General features: G+C 55.1%; 1 long non-coding RNA gene across 1 annotated transcript; it reads left to right on the forward strand.

Annotated features, from left to right (window-relative positions):
* The first annotated feature begins 8101 nt into the window (after nucleotides 1-8101).
* On the forward strand, nucleotides 8102-11586 carry LOC139703684 (uncharacterized). Its single transcript, XR_011705793.1, has 3 exons — nucleotides 8102-8210; nucleotides 8374-8511; nucleotides 10513-11586. It is a non-coding gene; the product is annotated as an uncharacterized lncRNA (long non-coding RNA).
* The last annotated feature ends 1132 nt before the right edge of the window (nucleotides 11587-12718 follow it).

A 12718-nucleotide genomic window follows, 5' to 3' on the forward strand; every position in this document is an offset into this window, starting at 1 on the left:
GCTCTGTATGATGTGCTACAGGTCTGCCCATGTGGTCTATTAACCCTTAGAGTAACTTCTACAACCTGGTGGTGCAATGGAGTTTCATTCAGCCGGAAAAAAGAATGAAATTGTGTCATTTGCAGGAAAATGGATGGAGCCGGAGAATATTAGGCTAAATGAGATTAGCCATTCAGAAAGCCAAGGGCCTCGTGCTTTCTCTCTCTAGGAAAGCTAGAGAGAAAGAAGGAAAGAAAAAGGACCCCAGAAAAAGAGACCAATAGACTAGAGGAGGAAGACCTGGGCAGGGTAGAGGGGAAGGAAGGGGCCCATTTTGGAGTGAAATAGGCCTAATTATCTTGTGTGCATGTGGCATATGTCACCCTGAGCCCCATTACTCTGTGTCACTGTAATGCACCAGTAAAAAGTTTTTAAAAGGTGAGTGGTGGTACTCCTTTCATTGGAAACACAGGAGCCCAGGACTCAAGGGGTCATCCTTTTACACAAGAGCACAGACTAATGAAGCTTATCTTCCAGGGCATCCATGTTTCCTGTGTGCAGTGGCTGGTGGTCAGGAATGTTGGGGACAGTCCTCTTATCATTTTACACCTGATCTTACATCTCTGAAATGGAGAAATAAGTCAATCAGTGAAGCTCCCAGAGCAGGAGAGAATGTGGGTGTTCCTGATGGGACCCTTTGCTGAGTTCTCAGTGGACTCTCCCTCCGTGGAGATGGAATTCCTGCTCTGACCTCCCTGTCCTGACCCTGCACATCTCTGTGTGTTTATGGGGGCACCTCTGGGAACACCTTCATGCTTTGCTGGAGGTGAAAGGACCCTGGAGACCCTTTCACAGTGGCTTCAGGTTTGCACAGCAGTGTGACTCTGGGGTCCTGGGCTTGCCTTAGTGAGCTGGTTGTAAGAACAGGAAACTGGCACTCCTTCATGGAGATGGCACTCAGGTGCCTGAGGTGTGCCCAGTGCTTCCTAGATGCAGAGTGGCAGACCTGGCTTCTCCTGGGTCCTTGGACTTCTTGGCTGATCAGAAAGAGGGTCTGCTTCTGGGAGGTGTGTTCCCATAGCTCCTCCTGATGATCCAGGTCCTTGGACCCCACACTGATGACAGAAAGGTGACCTTGGCATGGGGAGAAGCTGAGGCAAGCTAGTGTTTCTCGGTCCAGGGTAGAGGGTGGTGCCACCTGAGCTGAATGGGAAAGCAGTATTGTGGCTCAGCTGTTTGAAGGCCCTAGAGAAGACCCCTCTGGGCACCAGTTTCCTCATCTGTGAAGGGGATAACGATACCCCTGAGCAGTACCCAGGGCCTCCAGAGGAATGGATGGGGCTGCTGTGAGCAGCTGTGTGGACCTGTGCAACCCAGGCCAGGGGGTGTTATTGTCTTCCATGTTCCCATTGATAGGGTCCTGACTGAGAGCACGGTTGATGGACACCCTGCAGGAATGCTGACGGGTGGAGCTGGGAAATGCAGTGGCACCTGGTGAGGACTCCAAGAGCAACAGACAGAATGTGGTTCTTCAGACCTGAGGTCCCCATTCTCCGGGCAGCAGGTAGGCCTGAGAGCCAGGTAAGGAAGTCGGGTGCATGACAGGGACAGGGCCTGCATGCAGGTCAGAACTTGCCGGGTGCTTTGAGCTCATTTGCTTGGGCACCTGGTGCTTACTGGGAGGAGGGGATTTGAATAGCGTGGGTCTCTGCTTCTGTCCCCAGCCTGGCTCTGGAGGGGCCTCCCCAGATTTCTGTCTTAATCCTGGGGACTCAGGACCTCCACCTAGAGCTCAGGAGGATATGCGTGTGGGACCCCTCAACACCCACGCCCCTCGGTCACCCCGGCCCTGTCAGATGGCAGAAGTGAAGAAGTGGCTTACCTGTGGTGGGAACAACAGGATTCTTTCAAGGAAGGACCCACCTTTGCTTAGGAAAATGCTGTGGTGAGCAGCCCGAGGACCTTGGGAGCAGGGCAGGGAGCAGGAAGTGGCCGAAGTCCTGCTCACAGGAAGAACTCCCACGTCAATCCTCCCGAGGCCGCCCCACCTCCCTGATCAGACCAACCCCTGCCCAGCACCATGGCCGACCCTGCCCTCTATGTCGGCATGGCACCCTGGCCTCCCCTGTGTTTTGCTTGCTCATCACATTTATTCAGGCTCTGTCTCCCCTGGTACCCTCCAGAATGGAGCCTCCTCTAGGCTGGCGGACCCTGAAGCTCAGTGAGGCTAAGATTTGCCCCGGGGCTGGGACACCCTTTCTTAGCTGCCTGCACCCACATGGTCTGATTCTGAGTTCTGAATGCTGACCCTGCCCTGGCACTGTGCCCGTGGGCACGTCTGTGTGTGTGTGTGTGCGTGTGTTTTCTTCTGTGCCTCGGTTCCTCTCTGTAAACGAGGCTATTTTGGGGAGTGTGAATGGACCTGTTTTATGAGGTACAATGGACCATGGGCCATGGAGGAGGCCTAAAGGGAACGGCTGATGCCGGGACACTCAGCAACATGGCTTGCCCTTGCGCATTTTGTCAAAGGAAGCCTTGGAGAAAGTCACTTCCAATTCGGGAGGCTGTGGAGAGGACACTGAGGGCTGGTGTAGAGAGGGTAAGTGTCACATCCTGGTGGCTGGGTGGTGCAACCTGTCAGCCTGAGCCCTGGTGAGGCCCCTCCCAGCAGGCAGCTGTGCCCTGCCATATAAGACCCATTCCCACACCTGCTCCAGCCCTCTGCCAGGATCTTCCTTCCTCAGGACAGTGTCCAGCCCAGACCCAGCAGGTGAGCCCCTGCCTCAGCCTGGGAGGAGCTGAAACCAGAGGAGAGCACCCAGGGCCAGCTCAGGTCGCCTGCAGGGGCACCAGGACAATTGTGGCAGCAGGGCCCCTGCTGCTGCTTTCTGAGCAGAGGGAAGGCTGGAGTGGAGGGCGGGCCTGGGCCAGGAGTGTAGTGGCTCGCAGTCGGCTCTCTGTTCTCTGTGTGGCTCTGAATCTTCAGAACCTCTGGGCTCCGGCTTCCTGCAAGATGAGCGCAGTGTGGCAGGAACTTGCCGGACTTTTGAAGATTTGGTGGCAGAACTTCACGGGCAGGAAGAGATTTCTGGGGGTGGACAGAGGCTGCTGCTTCTCAGGCCCACCCAGGCCCTGCCTTGGCCTCCAGCCTCCCTGCTCCCTCTCACTCACAGGGAGGCTAGCAGGCCCTGGGTCCCCCTGGGGTCAGCTGCAGGCTCTGCCTCTGCTGTGTGCTGGACATTTGGGACCCTCTGGCCTCTGTCCCTTCCCTCTGGTGGTGGTCGGTCTGTGCCATATGCTGAGCCTTTCATGTTCTCACTGTGGCTGCTCTCATGTCTCTTCCCTCCCCTCCTCCTCCCCAGGAGGCCCACCAGGACCTCTCCCTGCCCACATCTGGAGGAGTGTCCCTAAGTAAGGAAATGCAGGGTCCAGCACACAGCCCCGTGCCTGGTGCCCTGCTTGGCCTTCCCCTGGATCTCTAAACAGTGGACACTGAGGAAATGTGCCCCCATGGGCTATTTCCCCTTCCTTTTCACCAACCCCGACTAAGTCGGGTGAGGACCACAGTGTGTGTGTGGGGGTGTGGTGCAGGTGACAGCGGGGTTGTGCTGTGTGCTGGGCTCCTAGGGTTGCAGGGCCATAGCTCTTGGGTGAAGGTTGGTCCCTCCTCAGTAAGTGCCAGCTCTCATGGTGTGGCATTGTTGGGGCTGGGGGACCTGGGAGGGAGTCCTGGCCTTGGCCCTGAGCTGGCTGCGCTTGGCAGCTTCCTCAGTCCTTGGACAGCCATGGTGATGGCCACTGTCCAGGAGGATTTGAAATGATGGAGAGCTCCATCTATGCCCTGGCCAGGGTGGTGGCCTTTTCCATGGGCTGCTGAGCGTTGGAGATGTGGCTCTGAGAAAGGGGACGCTCATTTGACCTGACCTCAGGAGTTGGCTCAGGAGCCAGCGTGGCCTGCGGTTACCATGAGAGGGCCAGCGAGGTGACGGGGGTGGGGGGTGTGGGGGTGTGGGGGGGCTTGCTCTGTGTGAATGACGGGCCAGGGGAAACTCCAGAGCTCTGACTTGGGATCCTAGTGACGACAGCTGAACTTAGCCATCCTCCAGGCTCTCATCAGACACTTGCAGGAACAAACGCAAGGTGCAGAGGGTCGAGTGACACAGGATGCAGAGTGCTGGAGCCTCCACTCCAGTCCTAAGGTCACAGGCGCCCAGGTGCTGACTCAGTACTGCCATCTGGTGGATGGCAGGTGGAGTGACGGTGAGGGGCCAGGCTGCACCCCAGCTCTGACACCACTCAGGTGTGACCCCTTAGTGTGAGAGCATTGTTTTCCAGGTCCCTAGGCGCTAGTAATAGTGGCTGCCTGCTGGGTGCGGGGAGTGAATTACCCAGAGTCCTACGTTGAAGAGCTTGGGATAGAGTGGCTGCTCATCTGCATCAGGGTGGCAGTGGCAGCCTCAGGAAAGCCCCAGGGGTAAGCATGGATGCAAGGAGAACCTGGCTCTGGGAGGGCGGGGACATGGGACTTCAGCACAGCTCTTCTCCGTGGTACTTGCTGCAGTTTGGGTCCTCAAAGTCCCCTGGAGTCCCATGTACTGAAGGCTTGGTTGCCAGTCTGGAGACCCAGGTGGGGGAGCCTGTGGGAGCCGGGGCTGCGTGGGCAGAAGGTAGGTCATGGGGGTAGCCCTCAAAGGAGATGTTGGACCTGAGCTCCTCCTGACTTTCCTTTGTGTTTCCTGCCTACCTTGAAGGGAACAAACCTCCTCTGTCACACGCTTCTGCCATGATGTCCTGTGTCACCAGAAGCCCAAAGCAACAGGTCCAAGTGACCGTGGACTGAAACCTCTGAAACCATGAGCCCAAATAAACCTTTCCTACTCATAAGTTGATTCCTCAGGTATTTTATCACAGCCATGGAAACTAACTGACACAGATCTTATCCTCAGTGGGACTGGAAACTGGCTTATGTTTCCCGCTTTGGACCTGAGGTGGCTCCACAGGATGGGCCCAGGCTTTTCATTCTGCACATAGATGCTTCTGCAAGATTTGTGCTACGCCCTTGTTTTCTGAATCTTGAAATCCTGGAGAGGCATCTGCACTGAAAGCGTGGACTCTAAGTCACAGCTGTGTGCTCCTGGAACAGGACTCTGATTCTTTCTGTCACAAATATGGAGCACGTATGGGACTTGTTAGAGCATGATGAAACCTCTTGGGGATGACAGAAATTTCTCCAAGCCCCTGAGTCGGCTTTCTTTGTGTCCTTCAGGCTTCACCCCTGGTGGCCCACCCTTGGGAAAGGTCAGCATCAGCACCATGAAAGTTGCCCTCACGGCTGCCATCTTTGCAGCTCTTGTAACTGCCACTGCAGGTGAGAGGACCGCAAGGCTTCTTTGAGGAAGAAGGCCCTTCATCTATTTGGCCTGGACCTTCTTGGTCTTTTGCTCAGGGGACCTCTCACACAGCCTCTGGTGTCAAAGTGTGGTCAGTGGAGAGCAGGGGACCTGTCCTTGTACCCTGCATTCCAAAGGGCCCCTCTGTGTCATCGATTAAGTTGGGGCTTCCTTTTGGGGATCAGTGGGGAAAAACGAATGGGTGTGTCTCCATCTCACAGTAGCAGGTGTGGAGGTACCCACGGGGCAGGGCCGCCAGCCCGTCTACATCCTCTACTGTGCCCAGAGTATGCTCTACCCATGTCTACTGAATTTTGACTGATGTTGGGTACTTTGTGTCTCCAGAATCCCTGAGTTGTATGCAGTGTAGCTCGTGGTCAGGAGCCTGTGCCAATGAGAACGCCACAGAGTGTACTTCAGGAGCTGACACCAGCTGCGTGAGTTCCTCGGCCAGCTTCTCTCTAGGTGAGCAGCGGGTCCGTCTGTGTGGCTCTCAGCTCTGGGGCTTGCTCGGGGCTGGAGCTGAAGAGGAAGAAGGAGGTCCCAGGTGGGGTTGGGTGAGCAGGGAGACAGGGTCGAGGTGGCTTCAGGGCAGGCAGCACGGGCTGAGCTGGGCAGCAGTCAGATGGGAACATGGGCCGAGCCAGCACAGATAAGCCTGCATATCACAGAGAGGCCACTGTGACGGGGACTCCCTCCAGGCCACAGCAGTGTGTGCTGAAGAGAGGCGATTAGTCACACAAGGAGGCAGACGGCTTGCCCCAGGTAAATGCAGCTCCTGCAACCCTTGGTTTCCTTCTCTTCTAACAAACACCCCTCCCTCAGGCCTTGCTCAGCAGGCACCTTGACTGTTGTTCCCCCCACAGAGCAATGGAGGACGGGAGAGCCCTCGCACCTGCCCCATGTCAGCAGCTGTCAGCCTCCCTGTGCCTTGCCACTGTATTCTGAAGTGTGTGCGTGTGTGTGACATGTGTCTCTGTGACCGTAAGCTATCTGTCACCTGCCATTTCCCTCATGAGTATCCCACTGTCCATCCCTGATAAGACTTATAAGGTATGATTGCTGTATCATAATCACACCAGGAGATTAGCTGTGATCCCTTAATCTCCTCTAACCCCGAGCCTGGTACACTTTCTCAGCTGTCTCAGAGATGCCATGTGCGGTGAGCTGGCATTAGAACGAGGACCCCCAGCCCACACTGAGATCCTCCCTCAGACCTGTTCTGTGGGTCTTGCTTTATGACGCTCCCCTCAGTTTTGTTGGGTCCCCTTGGTTGTTGGGGGAAGGGCCTGCTCCCTGGGGCTAAGTGCTTAATTGTGAACAGTACTTAATTGTAATTAATCTAGATTCACCATCAGTCCTGCACGGAGCCAGGGCTGCCTTGTTGGACAGCTGTGGTCAGAGGCCGCTAGACTCAATTCAGGTTCTGAGCAGGGACACAGGCAGTGCTGTGGTGTCAGGGCCCCAAACTCACCACATCTGCTTCCTTGGCTTTATGGAGGTTGAGACTGACAGGTGGCCTGGGTTACCAGCACCCCCCATCTCCAGGCCTCTCTCAGCCTCTGCCTGTGTTCAGCTGGCCTCTCTGGGGCTCCTGGTCAGTCAGGGCAGTGCCTGAGGGGAGCCTCCAGACCTCCAGACGCACTGAGCTGGGGTAGCGGCTTGTGCTTCTGCAGTGGCTGTTGGGAGCTTCGCTGGAGCCTCTGGGCCCTGGTGACGGCTGTGCTTGCCTCTGTGCAGGAGAATTCCTCAGGCTGTACCAGGACATGTCCTGCTCAGGACAGAACTGCACGCAGGAGCTGGATCCCTTCACTGTCCACGTGGCTTCTGGGAAGCACGTCCACTTCTCCAGCCAGTGCTGCCAAGGACAGCCCTGCGGAAATGACAGCGATGTCCTGGGTGTGTGCTGGCCTGGGCTGCTGCCCGCCTCCTACTCCTGCCCTCTGTGCCCATGCCCCTTCCCCTGGGGGACCTCAAGTCCCAGAACTTCCTGCATCTCTTGGTGACGTTCCCTTCTGACATACAACAATTACGTGAGGAACCAGTGTGACGAACTGGCCCTGCTACCATGCTGTCCCCCCTCAGTAAGGACAGGTGCTGGGAGCACCCTGATGTGCAAAGGGCAGTGGATATTCCTCGGTAGTTCTCAAACTCAGGGTCTCAGGTCTTCTGTGAAGAAGCTGAGGATCCCAGACAGCTTTTATTTATTTATATTTTATTTATTCACATATTTCTCTTAGAAGTCAAAGGTAAGAAAATACAGAAATCATGTACAATTCACTCAAAAAATAATTAGACAATGACACAATATGGTTTTAGGTAGAAATACTACATTTTACAAAACAAAATCGATTTGCGGGTGGAGTGGTGTCCCTGGGTGTCCTGCAGAGCTCTTAGTTACTGGGGCAGCCGGCTTGGCCGTCTGCTCCAGCTGCTGCTCTGCTGCATCTCTCCCCCCATGGGCTCTGGAAACCCCGTGAGGCTCAGAGGTGCCCTCACAGTGGCCTGCATCTACAGACCCAGGACTCCCGGACCACAGTTTGAGCACTGCTGACCTAACCAAAGGCCTCCCTATGAAGAGGTGAAATGTGGCTCCAGAGGTGCAGTTCATGGCCACATCACAGAGTCAGTGAGCTCAGAGCAGGGCTCTTCTCCGTGCTTCCTTTCCCTCTTATCAGGATGATGAGTCAGGGCCTGCTCCTCTGTTCAGGGCGAGGCTTGACCTCAGACTCCTGCTGCCAGGCTCAGTGCACTTGGCTAGTGTTGCTCTTGGTTGTCGGTGCCACCTTCCTCTTCTCAGTCTACCCCCTGTGTCCTGAAGCCGGTGGCCTGCCAGGGCAGGTGCGTGAGGGCATGGAGTGTGGACACTGCTGAGACCTGTGTCTGGGTCGGGTACTGAGGCCAGGATCGGGGGCTTCTTATTCTCGTGTGGGTCCCTTCTCCCAGGGCAGGGACACTTTCCATGTGGTCACAGGTCCTTACTAATGGTTCTCACTCTGCCCAGTCCCTGCCCCAGATGACGGGTCCAGCAACACCATGTGCCCTGCTTGCTATGGACTCAACAGGACTTCCTGCAGCGAGAAGACCCACAGGTGTAGTTGGGGACAGCAGTGTGTCCAGATAGAGGTGGACTTCACGAATGGTACGTCTAGGAGTCCAAGGTCCTTCATGGATTTGAGCTGAGAGCACATCAGGCGCTGGGTCACCATCCACACAGGGGCTGGGGGGTGGGATGCCTGACGGGGAGCCTTCTGGGGTGCTGAGCCCTCTGTGGTTTCTGCCATCAGAGCCCAGAGCTCCTTCTCCTGTGCCCCCCTCAGGCCTGTCCTCCTGTGACTGTGGTCCAGCCAGGCTCATTAATGGCAGCAGGAAACTCCTCACATTGCTTCTCTTCCTGGTTGCCATTGGTCTGTGGTGTGGATGGGGCCACTTATCTTCCTCTAAAACCTGCACTTCTCCACTCCACTGTAGGGTGTCAGGGCACCAACACCTGAGTATAATTTGACTTCACTTTTTGCCAAATGTCGTTTCTAATGCTTGACTGTGATCATGGATTTTTGGCTGGGGTCGAACACCAGACTTATCCTGAGTTTCTTTGTGCTTCTTGTTTCAAATAGAATTTACCTTTTAGAAAACGTTTAGTCACAGCAACATTGAGAGAAGACAGAGATTTCCCATCTACCCCACATGGCCCCCCACTGTCACCTTCCCACAAAGGGCATGCTCCTTACCAGGGATCAACTTGCATTAGCACGTCCTTGTTCCCAATGTCTATAGTGGACATCAGGAGTTTCTCTGAGTACGGACGATGCTGGGGTTTGAACAGGGGTGAATTGACATGTCCATGACCCCACTGCAGTGAGGACAGAGCATTTTCTCTATGTCCCTGGGTCCCAGCCCTGAGACCTCCATCCTTCCCTAGGAGACTATGGTGACTGCCGACCTCTGCTGTCCCTAAAGGTTTCCTTCGCTAGAATGTCCTGTGGCTGGCCACACAGCACGGGGTCTTCTCAGAAGGGCTTTGTTTTCATAGCAGGAGCATTTCAGGCTCTTTTGCTTTGTTTGGGGCTGCTGTTGGCCCCAGGGCCTCACATGTGCTGAAAACACGCTCTGCATGGACCTGCAGCCCAGCCAAGGCTCTTTCCCCGCCCGTGACTGGGGGGATCTGCGCTGCTCTGTTGTGATTTTCCAGCTGGGTGTGGGCAGAGGCTGCAGGGGAAGAACTGTCCCACTGGGGCCCCCAGGGCGTGACAGAAGTCCAGGCCAGCCAGTGTGACAAGGCCCTTATGAACGGAGCTTTTCTTGCTTGCTCCTCCTGCTCAAGATCATGGTTTTTAAAACTCTAGAGTCTTCCTAGCTCATTTTAATACCCACTCCAGCACGATCCTCGCTGTAAAACAGCCATGGGTTGCTTTCCACACTGGCCTTGGAAGGTTCCCTACTTTTCAGAGAAAGTCAAGAGTCAGCCTTGCTCCCACGCTGTGGCCCTGCTCTGATAAGAAGCCCCTCCACTTCCCTGAGACCCTCCATCCTGAGAGCTGCTCTTCTCCCAGGGTGTGGAGTTGCAGGTGAGGGATCAACAGGGCCACATCGTAATTGTTCAGTAAAAGGTAGCACTACTGTGGCCACATCTTATATGCAAATGTCCTCGACCTTATTTCTGGAATCTAAATCTCCAACATGGAAAAGCAATGAGAGCCCTCAGGTTTAGCGTGGAGATGCCACAGTCTCCCTACATCCCTTCCATTGCCTTTTCCCTTTTTTTTTTTTTCCTCAGGGAAACCTCAGGCAGGGAGAGTCAGATCCAGAGAAGGGGGGAGTGAAAGCAAACCCTGGAAGGGAGGGGAGCTCAGGGGACCTTGGGAGTCTGAGTCTGAGCTCTGGCCCTGATGTTGAGGCAGGCTCAGGACAGCTCTCACAGCCTCAGGGTCCTCAGGGTGGGCGGAGGAGGGGTCTGGGCCCCTGAGGTTCACCATTCCTGTTCCCTTTCTCTTTCTGCCCTTGACTCTGACTCCTCCCTGCTGCGTGGGGCCAGGGACAGACCAGCTGCAGGTCGAAGCTGCCAGCAGCAGACAGGAGTCAAGAGCAGGGCAGATGCGGGGAGTGGAGGGGTGGTGGACCTGACAGTCCCTTTGCCTCACAGGCCTCGAAGTTCAGCACCTCCTGCTGAAAGGCTGTTCCGACATCGGACATCAGTAACTCCACCTGTCAGCTCCTGGGCACTGCCAACCAGACAGTCAGGGGAATCATCTTCCGACAGGTCCAGTGTTCACAAGCCTCCTTAGTCCCCAACACCAGCGGCAGCTTCAAAGCCTCCCTCAGCTCCTGGGTCCTTGGTAGCCTCCTCCTGCTGGGGCTGCTGCTCTGAGGTCCTGGGCCTCTGCCTCACTTGGGGACATGCCCACCCTTCTGTTCTCCTCCCTCTTCCTTTAGCTTAAGTCATAGGGCCTCTGGGTAATGCCAAGGGCCACGTTGACCTCCATGATTAAAGCTTTAGTTTATCATCTGCCAAATCCGTCCTGATGCATTATGGGCTGGGGTTGGTTTGAGCACCACTTCCCGCCTCTGAGCTGGAAGCAGAGCTTGCTGTTGAAGTAGGTGCATGTTTGTCTCAGGACCTGGAGTGAAGTGGCACCCCCGTTTCTCCACAGAAAAGTCTTAACTGGGCCTCTCCAGAAATCTTCACCATGGCTGATTTTAGTAGTGTCAGCAAAAGAGTCTCTGCGAGAGTCCAATGTAGATAAACTTCCTATTTTCATGTCGCCCTGTTTACTTGGCCACTGGCCGAGAAGATACCAGCACTCCAGGTGCTATACTGGATAAGTTTTTCACAAACGTATCCAGTATAGTACTTTGAAGAAATGTGCAACAAGGCCTCTGGCCTTGAGCTGGGCTTCACAGAGATGTCTACATTTTTAAGATATGTTACCAACTGGGCTCCATGGTAACAGCTGGCAGGGGGAGGAAAGAAAGGGGAGGAGAAGTTCTCCCCTTCTCAGGTGTTGTCCTTGAAGAGTTAACTTGCCCAGAACAATGAAAGAAAAAGCTGCTTTTATGTGATCTTCTGCGGACTGTGAACTTCTGAGCCCCTCCCCTTACATGCTGTGTATAAAACTCTGAAACTCCCTGAACTCGGGGTTCAGGGGATTGACTGATTACAGCAAAAGCTGTGCCCTCTGAACCTGGCTGCAGCCAAATAAAACTGTTTCCTGCTGTCTTCGGTGCCTTGCCTCGTTTGTCCCTACAACAGGAGGATGTCCGTGCTCCTGGTCCATCGTGCTTCTGAGAAGTTGGTCCTTCATCTCTGCTGGCATCTTCCACTTGCTGCCTTGGGCCTCCCGTGTCCCACATGACACTGTCCCCATGCTCACAACTAGGTGCCCCTCTGATTCCCACAATGCCCCATGTTGACCCCAGAGATGACACAGTAGTTCCAACAGCTGACATCTGGCTCTTCCAGAACTGTCCAGGCTGTGGTCATCATGGGGGCCAAAAGAGGACTGCTGAAGACCAGAGCTGTCCCCTGGCCAAGCCTCCCCTGGTGGGGACATGATCAGGTGTTGACGCTCCCTGTCTGGCTCAGTGCCTGTACTCTTGTGCAGAACAAATGTGGCAACAGAGCCCCAGTCCCTTTCCTCAGGGGACTTGCAGTCAACACAAGGATGTCAACTGTGTCAGAGACCCAGGGAGGAGAAGGCCCCGCAATCCAGGACATGACCACATTCAGGTTTAGAAAGTAAGGTGGCCTGGAGTGGCCTTGGGTGGAGCGTTGCTCTAATAAAGAGTTTAAATGTGCAGATCTGTGTAGGTCCCTACTGTCTGGATTGCTGACCACGCATCAGGAACAGAGTCCCCCCCCCCAAGGCCCTCTGATGGTGCTGCACCTCCACAAGCATGCTCACTCCCTTCTGCCTTTATTTTGAAATAATTTCCTACTTACTGGAAAGTCGCAAAAGCAGCACCGAGCTGCAGTCTCCCTGCCCGGGCTCCCCTGGAGTTCACTCTTAGGAACCAGAAACAGTTCCAGAAACTTGCACCAGGAGCGGGGCAGCAGGACATGGTGCTGTTGGCTGACAGGCTGCCTTTCTGAGTCAGCAGTTCTCCCTCCTGCCCTCTGTCTCCAGGCAGTGTGGAATGTGCCCTGGGCCTCAGTCCCCTGCCGAGAGCTGCCTGCTGGGATTGGCTGTTCTGAACCCTTGTAGGTGACAGCAGGTGGCGCCTGCTGCTGGGTGTTGGCTGTTTCCCCCTCACAGTGGTGTTCTTGAGATCCCTCCTGTTGGTACCTGTATCAGAGGCTCATCCATGGATTCCACCTCTCTGTATTGTGGTTTCTTTCTAACACATTTGTA

Source organism: Marmota flaviventris, assembly GCF_047511675.1.
Source record: "Marmota flaviventris isolate mMarFla1 chromosome 5 unlocalized genomic scaffold, mMarFla1.hap1 SUPER_5_unloc_2, whole genome shotgun sequence".
NCBI lineage: Eukaryota > Metazoa > Chordata > Mammalia > Rodentia > Sciuridae > Marmota > Marmota flaviventris.